The following is a 10,911-nucleotide window of genomic DNA, read 5'->3' as shown; positions in this document are numbered from 1 at the left end:
GGACTACATTTAATCCATTCCAATTTAACTAAATATATCCCACATAAATATCTAGCCAATACCTCCAAATAATATTCCAATACCTATCCAATTGAAACAACCTAAAACAAATCTCCAAAACACTCATTTGGTCCAACCTCTAGTCCAAAACAGTGAACACCAAAAACCATTCCTGGCTAAACATCACCAATATACACATAACTAGAACACTACTTGACTAAACTCATCAAATCTCCCCTAGCCAACATCCAATCAATTGAATCCCAAATCAGTACACATATACATAGCCACAACAGGGGAAATTCTTGTTAAATACAAATAATAGGAATCTGAATTCCCAAATCATCAATCAATCCTAAAATTTTAACATAATCTGAAACAGGGACCCAAAACTACAATAATTTTCTCAAATCAGCCAACAACAGTGGAACCATCAAATATTCAATCGGCCAACAGTCCAAAAACACCCAAATGGTCACTGCCAACACACAACAGACTACAACAGGGAACACTCCTAACCCATTCGGACATCAACACCCCAAGACAGAAAATCACAAATCAAAATACTCATTTGATCATTCCAAATCAAAAACAGAATTTCAATCCATAGAAAACCCCCAAAATCATAAACCCTAATTTCACAATAATCCAATTAATCCTCAAAATAAATTATCATAGGTTAAAGGAATTTACCCCAAGGATTTCTCATAGCAAATCCACTGGAGAAAGCCACCGATTCCGCCGGAAAAGCTGCCGGAAAATGCAAAGGAAGAACCGGGTCTTCCTCTCGGGTCTTCGGGTCATAGGTTCGGGTTTTGGGTCACGGGCCTTTGGGTCTTCATCTGGGTTGCTGCACACAGGTCACGGCTCACCGGAAACCGCCGTTGGAACCGTCGGACATGGAGGATCGGACCTCCGGAAGGATCGGGTCACACGGATTCTCCCGGATCCGTCGGGTTTAGCTTGCGGGTCGTGGGTTTCTGGGCTAACGGGTCGTGGATTCAAACCCCTAGGTTCCGTCGATCGTCGGCTTTGGCTCTGCCGGCGACGACCCAGCACCACCCACCGAGAACCGGACCTCTGAGCGGTCGGATTTCCCTCCTGCCTCGTCGGGTCTCCCACTCACGGATCCTCTCTCTCCCGATCTCTCGGTCTCTCTCTCTGACTCTCAGCATCTCTCCCCCATTCTCACTCTCTCGTCTCTCAATCTCTCGCATCTCTCATCTCAGTCTCACTCTCTCTCGCTGTCTCTGTTTTCGGGCAACAGAACAGAGAAGAAACAAAGAAGGAAGAAAGAAGAGTAAAAGAAATAAGGGAAGAAAAGAAATAGGAACTGGTTGTGAATCACTGAAGAGAGAGAGTGGTTTGATTTTATAGAATAATTAGGATATTATTTTTCTTGTAATCATTATCTCAGTAAAATATCACTCGATATTTTGAACATAACTTAGTAGTTAAATTTTATAAAATTATCTCTTATAAAATATCTCTCATAGAAATATCTCTCTAGATATTTTACATTGGTCTTTACCATTATGTATAATTCATTAAAATTATACACTAAGTCCGTTTTGATTCTAGTTCGTTTCATTGTCAATATTATTATCTCAATAATATTTTAACATCATAAATTATATACCAATTATATATTGCACAGTAATATTACACGCAGTGAATATTACACATTAATATTATTTATTAATATTATTATGCCAATTAGTCTACTGAATAATTCCGTCAGTCTATTTTATTCAGTCTTAAATTCTAATTTAAGACATTTATTTAATTACTTAAAATCTGGGGCGCTACAAAGTACAATACAACTTTGAAATACTTATGTTTTATTAACTGAAGAATAAACATCAAGTAATAATAGATTCTAAAATTAAATGTCATTCATATAAATCATAAATGATCTAAATATGACAACTTTGGAATTTCCATTCCAACTCCGAACTTTCAAGGTCTGTCTTTTATTTTCTTGGTTTTCTAGTTTCCTGAAACCCTTGCAATCCAATTGCAGACATGTATTAGTACCAAATTCACACACCAGGAATTCTAGTGGATTCTTACTAGACATGTATCTCAAAACCAAAAGAAAACTTTTACCTGAATGTTTGAGTGCCAAATACTTGGGATAATTTCTCATCCATTGCCCATCTCCTTCAATAAAAGCATAGCCCTTTGGACTTGCTCATAACTTTATTGACACCTATGACAACAGCTTTGTCATTTTCCTTGGTCTCCTTCTTCTCTCTTTTCAGTTTTGAAAAAGAAGTTTCACCAAGCATCATACCAGACTTAGGTTCCATCATGCTATCTTCTACTACACTCACAAATCCAAACGAAGAGCAAACCACTTTGCCTTTATGCTTACATCTATATTCCTTAAAATAGTGTATCATGGATCTGAGGATTTCATCAATCCTAGATTGATCATTAACCTTAACATCTAATAAACCCAGTTGTTTCAATTTGACAATCTCAGTGTGTATTGAAATAACTTCAGCCATCTCAGTATATGTGTCATGTTCAAGAATAAGATATTAACTGCTGATAGGTATTCCTAAAGGTACCACCGATGAAGGGAGTCACACGGTTTGGTAAAAAGGGAAAGCTAAGTCCAAGGTATGTCGGTCCCTTTTTAGTGATGGAGGTCGTAGGTCCGGTCGCCTATAGAGTTGAATTACCATCTAACCTAGCCGGTGTACACGACGTATTCCACGTTTCTACGCTACGAAAATACGTGCACGACCCGTTACACGTAATCGACAAACCCTTACAAGTTCAAGCAGATTTGAAATATGAAGAGAAGCCGGTGCAGATCTTGGATCGAAAAGTACAACAACTGAGGACAAAGACAATAGCACTAGTAAAAGTTCTATGGTAGAACCATGAAGTAGAAGAAGCTTCTTGGGAGTTAGAACAGGAGATAAGGAGCAAATACCCGTACCTATTCCCATGAGCCACTTTGAAGTAGGTATGTTTAATACTTTCGTGATTTATGACGTAGTATTTATAATTAAATAACTTTTACGATAGTAATTGTGTTTAAAATAGTTTGCGAGTAGTAGCTGTGAAAACATACTGTAGTCGGTATGTCGAGCCCATAAATAGATCGTGGTACTATATAAAACCAAATACCCAGGTAAAGATAGTATGATTTGAAAAACATTATTTTCGTACACCCATTTTAATAATTGTCAAATATCATGGAGTTAAAATAAAGTTGAAAACTCTGTACATCAAACCATACCTCAAGATCAACCAGAGAGAGAGTTACCTCAGTCTTCCACTAAGCCATGTCTCAGTGACTTTGAAGATGATTAAGGTAAGTAACATCTCTGCTTGAAATTTTTCTTACTTAGTGTAAATTTTATTTTCTTTTGGCATAACTTAGTTTACAAATTTCGGGGACGAAATTTCGATAAGGTGGGTAGGATGTAACGCCCAGTAATTTCAAGCTCTTAAGAAATCGTTGATATTGTTGAGGAGATAATATCCACATGTTTTATATGCAAACCTAAAGTTGTTTTGAAAACTTAAAAGATCAAAACCTAAAAACCCTTAAAAACCTAGAAGTAACATTTAAGCTTTAAACTTTGATTGAACCGAAAACAGGTCAAACAGACTCAGATTTAGTTAATTCAAAGACCGCGGTGCTCACAATAGAAATATCTATCACATGGTAAAATTTTGTGAAAAGGCCACATGTTGACTTTTTGTATTTATAGTTGACTATTTAAGTGCCAAGTGGCACTTGTGGTTAAACTTTGACCTTTAAATTTAGGCTTGATAAAAATGTTTTTATGGCTTATAAATACTCGATATAGTATATATATATAGTTTATACTTGAATCCTATGAAGTCAGAATTCAATTTAGTAACAGTTGACTTTTTATCCAAAACCGGTGCCTAAATAACCCAACTGTCGATATTAAATGAAAAACTGTCAAAGAAAAATATCTTCATGCTTCTAGAAACATTTATGTATAAAAAACAAGAGTAATGATGAAAGGATAGAATATCTCAAGAGTAATCATGACAAGAAAGAAAAATCAATAAAGCAAGTGTGAACACAGAAAGTGGATAAAAGATATTTTGGCTTTATAGACAGAAACTTTGACTTGACCGGAACTAAGACAAAACAAACTCGAAATGAGCCGAACCAAAAAGAGAAAGTGTTTGTCTTAAAGTCCTCTATCTACCCTCAAAATTTCACGACAATTGGAGCAGGTTTGACCATCGAAATAATTCTTGGAGTAGGCTGCCCTCTAGTTGGACGAAAATTCTAAAATCCAAATTTGCAAGACATTATCCAATAAGCTAATTATTTTATTACATTTTGCACCTTAAATACCCCTAATTTCCTCCTATAAATAAGCATGCAAGGGTCTTAGTCTTTACACACAAATCATAGACAACTTTCAAGAAAGCTTTTGCTTTGGTTTTCTCTCCCTTTTTCTCTCCTTCTACCACACGACTACTTTGGTGTTCTTGAAGTTATTTTTCTCTCTAAATCAGATTGGTAAGTAAATCTTGACACCTCTTCCTTACTATTTGATTTCATTACTTGTGTATCATTACTACGGAATTGGTTTAATCCCCCCCGTATTTATTTTATCATTACTACGGAGTTGGTTTGATCCCCCGTATTTATTTTATCATTTATTGCATTACTACGGAGTTGGTTTGATCCCCCGTATTTATTTTATCATTTATTGCATTACTACGGAGTTGGTTTAATCCCCCGTATTTATTTTATCATTACTACGGAGTTGGTTTAATCCCCCGTATTTATTTTATAATTTAATGTATTCCTACAAAGTGGCTATGCCGCTAATTTTCCCATTCCTTCGTATATTCATTTTATCATTTATTGTATTCCTACAAAGTGGTTATGCCGCTAATTTCTCTATCCCTTTGCATATTTATTTTATCATTTATTGTATTTCTACAAAATGGCTATGCCACTAATTTCCCTATCCCTTTACATAAAAATATTATCCTGTTAGGATTCATGTTTAAGAGTTATGTTACCAAGAGCATTATGCTGTGTTTCGGTGCTTAAACATGAAACGTTGTAATATTTTCTCATGAATCGTTGTGGGATTCATGTTGAAGTAATTACCTTTTAATTGATAACTAAAAACGATGAGTAAAGTGATGTAAAAATATACACATTTTTAATATTGGAAAAAGGACTGATGTATATATCATCTTCTTTGTATAATTGTTACAGAAAATGAGCTAAGAAACTACACCAAGGAGAGTAAGTATGGATGTACTTATTGAGGAATGATTCTATGTTTCATTAGGACTGTGTGGTGTGTGTTTATTGCATGTGGTTGTTTATGCATTGCATGTTGTGTCCAATTAATATAACGACTGATGAGATAGCCATCAACAAGCTGATGTAGTAGCAAGTGGAAGGAAGGCTAGTTAGTGGATCCAGGGGGTTCATAGTGACCCAGAGTAAGTCCAAAGTCCTAATATATAACTAATGCTGGGACCGGTAGGATTCCAGTGCAAACAGGTAAGACTTTAAGTGTGAGGCAAAGGACATGAACGGGTTTGGATACCTAAGAACGAGAGGTCTGAAGAAAGATGATCATAAAACACAAACTAAATGGTTACTACGATGCATATTCATACAACTCTTGCATTTATATTATTTATGAACTGTTATTAATCTGATGGTAACTTAGTTATGAAAATAGATGACTCACTTGTTTGTCTATGTAAATATGATGACGCCATATTTGCATAGTTACTGATGCAGATCTGGAGAATGAAGGCATGGACCCATATGCCAGTTTTGATGGTTTTTGAAACCATCAACGAACTATTATGTGCTAGCTTAGAAATTGCTAGTTGTGCTTATATGTGTTTTGTTTTATGACATGTAAATATTTATAACAATGTCATGTTTGGCATGTTTTATGTTATATGCTTATGTGCCGTCTGTGGCACTAATTTTGATGCACCTAGTTTGCATATGGTATGTAAAGATAAACTTAATGTAACGCCCCGCTTTTCCAAAAAGCGTAAGTGAAAATTTTTCGATTTCCACGTGACATTACTAACTCATCAGAGTTATAAATTAGCAGCGGAATATAATTTTTCTTTATCAATGACACATCAGAGCTGACTAGATAATCTCAATATATAAAAATAATAACATTTTGTTCTGATATAATAATTACATCCAAAATAATAACATATGTGCCACATGCGGCACTTAATAAATACATAATTATTGTCTTCTCCAACAAATATTACATATTAAAATAATTATTCCAATAGTCTTGACCTTCTATTCACCCTGCAAAAACTCGCATGAGATTGTAGTTATCACCACAATCTCATGCTGTGGTCAAGTGAGTCAACAGTCCTTGACCACAGTGAAATACTGCATTATTTAAAAGTACAATGAGCAATCAAATGATGACAGTTATATAAATACATGCACAACCTTATATACTTCACGCATTAACCTTAATAAGAACCTATGTTCCATCCATTTGAAGCCTATGCTCCGTTAGATTGAAGCCTATGCTTCTTTCATTATGAGCCTATGCTCAATGCTTATTAATGGAAGCCTATGCTTCATTAAATCTCTCAGGGGCCTATGCTCCTACTGGTGGCCTATACTCACCCGCTTTGTTATTAATCCTTCAACCTTTGGTTTATCCGTCTGTCTTATCAGTGAATTGATGCCTTGGTACCTAAACTTTGGTTTACCCGCTGGTCTAGTCAATTACTTGACGCCTTGGTTTGTAAACCTCAGTTCATCTGTTGGTCTCTTCAATCACTGACGCCTTGGTACCTAAACCTCCAGTCTTTTTACTAACCCATTCATAACTCAGATTATGCAACATCATATACATAATTCCAACCAGAGCATGTTAAACATATAAAATGTCAAACCATATGCATACAATTAAATAAAGCAGACTTCAACACATAATCAAAAACCACAACACATATCATCCTCAGTGAGTAAGAAATACTCACAGTAATTCTTCTGGCTTCAGGAAAACGTTCACAGATATAATCACTGCAATATACATATATAATACAAGTAAATAGTGAATTAGTATAATTCACTAAAAATGCATTTTAATCCTATTCTAATTTCTGACCTTTAATCCTTAATAAATTTTCCTATTTAAAAATGATCTCCACATATACAATTTGTCCAATTACATTTTATTACTAATCTTTTATGCAGAATTTATTACGGCATTTATTAAGACTTTTAAATATCTATTTATCCAAATAGAATAACGGCATTGGTATTAATAACGCCTAAAATATTTTAAAAATATTTGAACGGCGTAACAACGCTTTTGTAAAATAGTGACTTTTTATTCGGGCATTATAACGATGTATTTATTAATTAAATACTCCACTTGAACCTGATTTAAAACCAACATTAAAATGTTAGATGCTTAAAATAATAAGAACTGTAAAATCACAAAACATTAAAACAAGACTAATAAATCAAAGTCTTACCAAATATCTCAAAATTGTATTTTGAGATATTAAAGAGTTACTTTATTCCATTACTTTTTATATTTATCTTTTTCTTTGCCTTTTGTTACTTTTTACCTTTTAAGTTGACTAACAAAAATAAAAGGTGGACTTACGTGGTAAAGAGAAGGAGATGGGTCCATTTTCTTCCTTATTTTTTTGTTTGCTTTTCTTTTCTATTTCTTTTGTTCCTGAGACCCAAAGAAGAAAGAAGAGTTCTTCTTCTTTCTTGTGTTGAGCCGAACGAGAGAGAGAGGGAGAGAAAACTCCCTGCTGCTGGAACCGAACAGGAGAGAGGTTCAGAGGGTATATTTCTTCCCCCTTTTTCTTTGCTTTCTCAGAGAAAGAGCCGCTGAGATGGAGAGGATCCTTCTTCCCTGTTTTAGCACCGTGGCTATGAGAAGCACAGAGAGTTAGAGAGAGAGAACTTGGGTGAATTTCTGCAGAAAATACAGAGGAGAGAGGGGAGAGTTTCTGGTTTGGCTCCACCTTCCTTTACTGAATTGCTGCAGCAAAAGGAGTGGTGCTGCTCTACTATGGCTGCTGGAGAGTTTTCTAGTTTCGTTCTGTATACAAAGAAGAGGATGGGTTCTTTGGGGTGCTCTTACTGCCTGCTGTGCCAACAGAGAGAGAAGCAGAAAGAGAGAAGAGGGCTGCTACCGTTTAGCCGAGAGAAAACAGAAAAATAAGGAAGAAGGAGAAGGAAATTGGTGTGAGATGCGAAGGGGGCTGCTCACTTCTTATACTTACATGAAGGGTTGAGATTACATGAAGCTGGAACCGATCCAATGGCTAGGAAGGATTCATCTCACCTGGGCGTGAAAGGGGGCTGCAACATGGTTAGATGAGTTGTTCAATGAGTCATGCATCTAATGATTGGTTTCTATCTCTAAGAGACGAGTAGTTTGATTCTAACTATTGCCTTGATTCTCTTTCTAATTAAACTGGGCAGTAACTGGGCTGTATCAACGTGTAAGGAGACTGGGCTGGGCTGGGCTGGGCTAACATGGGCTTGGCTGAGTTTTTATCGAAATAGAAATGGGCCCACAAAATATATATATATATATATATCTGAATTTTCGTCCAATTCAGAGGTATAATTTTTCACAGATGTTTTCGGGTACTAAATGGAGTCCAAAAATTATGAAATTTGGAGGGTAGCTAGAGGACTTCAAGACGAGCGTTGTGGCTTTTGAATCGACTAAAACGGAGTTTGTTTGACCCTGTTTTCAATATTCTAAAGTTTAAGGTCCGTTTGAACTTTTATTAAACTAAAACTATAAAGGTTCCTCAATAAATGAATATTTATTTTCATAAATATTCATATTTATTCTTTTGCCTTATTATTAGGTCATAAATTATATTTTAATATATTTTATTCAATATCTTAAAATACGGGGTGTTACACCTAAATAACTTTTAATAAATTACCAAGGTATTTCAGTCAGCTCTAATGTGTTATGCTATCAATTCTTAAGACTATAGAAAAAAAAAAATATTCCGCTGTGAGAGTTTATCTCTGATGTAGTAATGTCATGCATCTAATAATTGGTTTCTATCTCTAAGAGACGAGTAGTTTGATTCTAACTATTGCCTTGATTCTCTTTCTAATTAAACTGGGCAGTAACTGGGCTGTATCAACGTGTAAGGAGACTGGGCTGGGCTGGGCTGGGCTAACATGGGCTTGGCTGAGTTTTTATAGAAATAGAAATGGGCCCACAAAATATATATATATATCTGAATTTTCGTCCAATTCAAAGGTATAATTTTTCACAGATGTTTTCGGGTACTAAATGGAGTCCAAAAATTATGAAATTTGGAGGGTAGCTAGAGGACTTCAAGACAAGCGTTCTGGCTTTTGAATCGACTAAAACGGAGTTTGTTTGACCCTGTTTTCAATATTCTAAAGTTTAAGGTCCGTTTGAACTTTTATTAAACTAAAACTATAAAGGTTCCTCAATAAATGAATATTTATTTTCATAAATATTCATATTTATTCTTTTGCCTTATTATTAGGTCATAAATTATATTTTAATATATTTTATTCAATATCTTAAAATACGGGGTGTTACACCTAAATAACTTTTAATAAATTACCGAGGTATTTCAGTCAGCTCTAATGTGTTATGCTATCAATTCCTAAGACTATATAAAAAAAAAAATATATTCCGCTGTGAGAGTTTATCTCTAATGTAGTAATATCACGTGGAAACCGGAGGTTTCTACTTATGAATTTGCAGGCTCAAATTCGGGGCGTTACAGTATGGTATCAGAGCAGTTCGCTTAGGTGACCATTGGAATTGACCTACCTAGAAACTAAAGCATATCCAAGAGCTACTCATAATAAAAGATTTTATAAACCACATAAAAGATTTTGTTTGAAGAATGTAGTGTTGAGTTGGGAATAATTTTAGAACCGTAGAAGCATCAGTTTTGTTTAAATATGCTATGTACCCTAAGAAAAATAAAAACTTTTGTGTGTAATATCTCTTTGTATGAATTAGATAATGGTAGGCTTATAAAGCTAATCAATATGTATCTATGTGATTAAATGTATTGTGTAGTATTTAAGTTAATTATTATTTTGGTAATTAATCTGATGCGATGGTACAGAATTATGGCACCTCGACGTTACCCAATTAATTGGTCTGAAATTAGAAAGTAATCAGCTACTTTCTCCTTCTAATTCCACGCCCACTCAAGCCATAATCAATCATTAATCCATGCCATTGCTAAGGAAATTACGCCCATCAATAGCATGGAAATGAGCCAAGCTTGGAATGCCCCATTTTAGAATCACCTTAAATCTCTTGAATCAGCCCATTAAGTGCTTCTTTGAGCTTCTTGGATCTTGCTCTAGTAATAGGCCCAACTGGAACATGCAACTGATCCTTTAATGGTGCCTATTGATTCTCATCAGACAACCTAACACTATAATTAAAAGAACATCCTCTGAAAGGAGCAAGGCCATGTCCAAGGCGGGATATCTTTAAGTACTTGATTAGGCGAGACAACTTACTCGTTATCAACATCCATAGATATTAACATCTTGTCGCTCACCTTTAGTCTCTAACTTTAAGATAACAAAGCTCCGAGGGGAGAATAATATCCTAAATTAGTCAAGTGTATACCATCAAGTAGATTTGATGTGATTGTCAAGTAACTCCACAGAAGCGTGATCGTTCTCAATACATAACCACATGTCCTCTATCCCTAAAGGAAATTTAACCTTGTAATCCGCAAAGTAAAGACACTCTCTGGAGGGAGCAGGGCCCATGGCCGAAGCGAGGTGCCCTTACTTCATCATTACATATAGACCTATGATGGAGACTACAATAATCAACAATATTGATTCTTTCTCTCACTTGATATTTT

General features: G+C 35.2%; 1 long non-coding RNA gene across 1 annotated transcript; it reads right to left on the bottom strand.

Annotated features, from left to right (window-relative positions):
- Positions 1-6,165: 6,165 nt before the first annotated feature.
- On the bottom strand, positions 6,166-8,241 carry LOC133875796 (uncharacterized). The gene is made up of 3 exons (XR_009901491.1): positions 7,653-8,241; positions 7,018-7,060; positions 6,166-6,370 (listed from the first exon to the last, which is right to left on the bottom strand). It is a non-coding gene; the product is annotated as an uncharacterized LOC133875796 (long non-coding RNA).
- Positions 8,242-10,911: the final 2,670 nt, after the last annotated feature.

Source organism: Alnus glutinosa, chromosome 8 (assembly GCF_958979055.1).
Source record: "Alnus glutinosa chromosome 8, dhAlnGlut1.1, whole genome shotgun sequence".
NCBI lineage: Eukaryota > Viridiplantae > Streptophyta > Magnoliopsida > Fagales > Betulaceae > Alnus > Alnus glutinosa.
The sequence above is the reverse complement of the archived record's forward strand: the minus strand, read 5'-3'. Positions and strand labels throughout refer to the sequence as shown.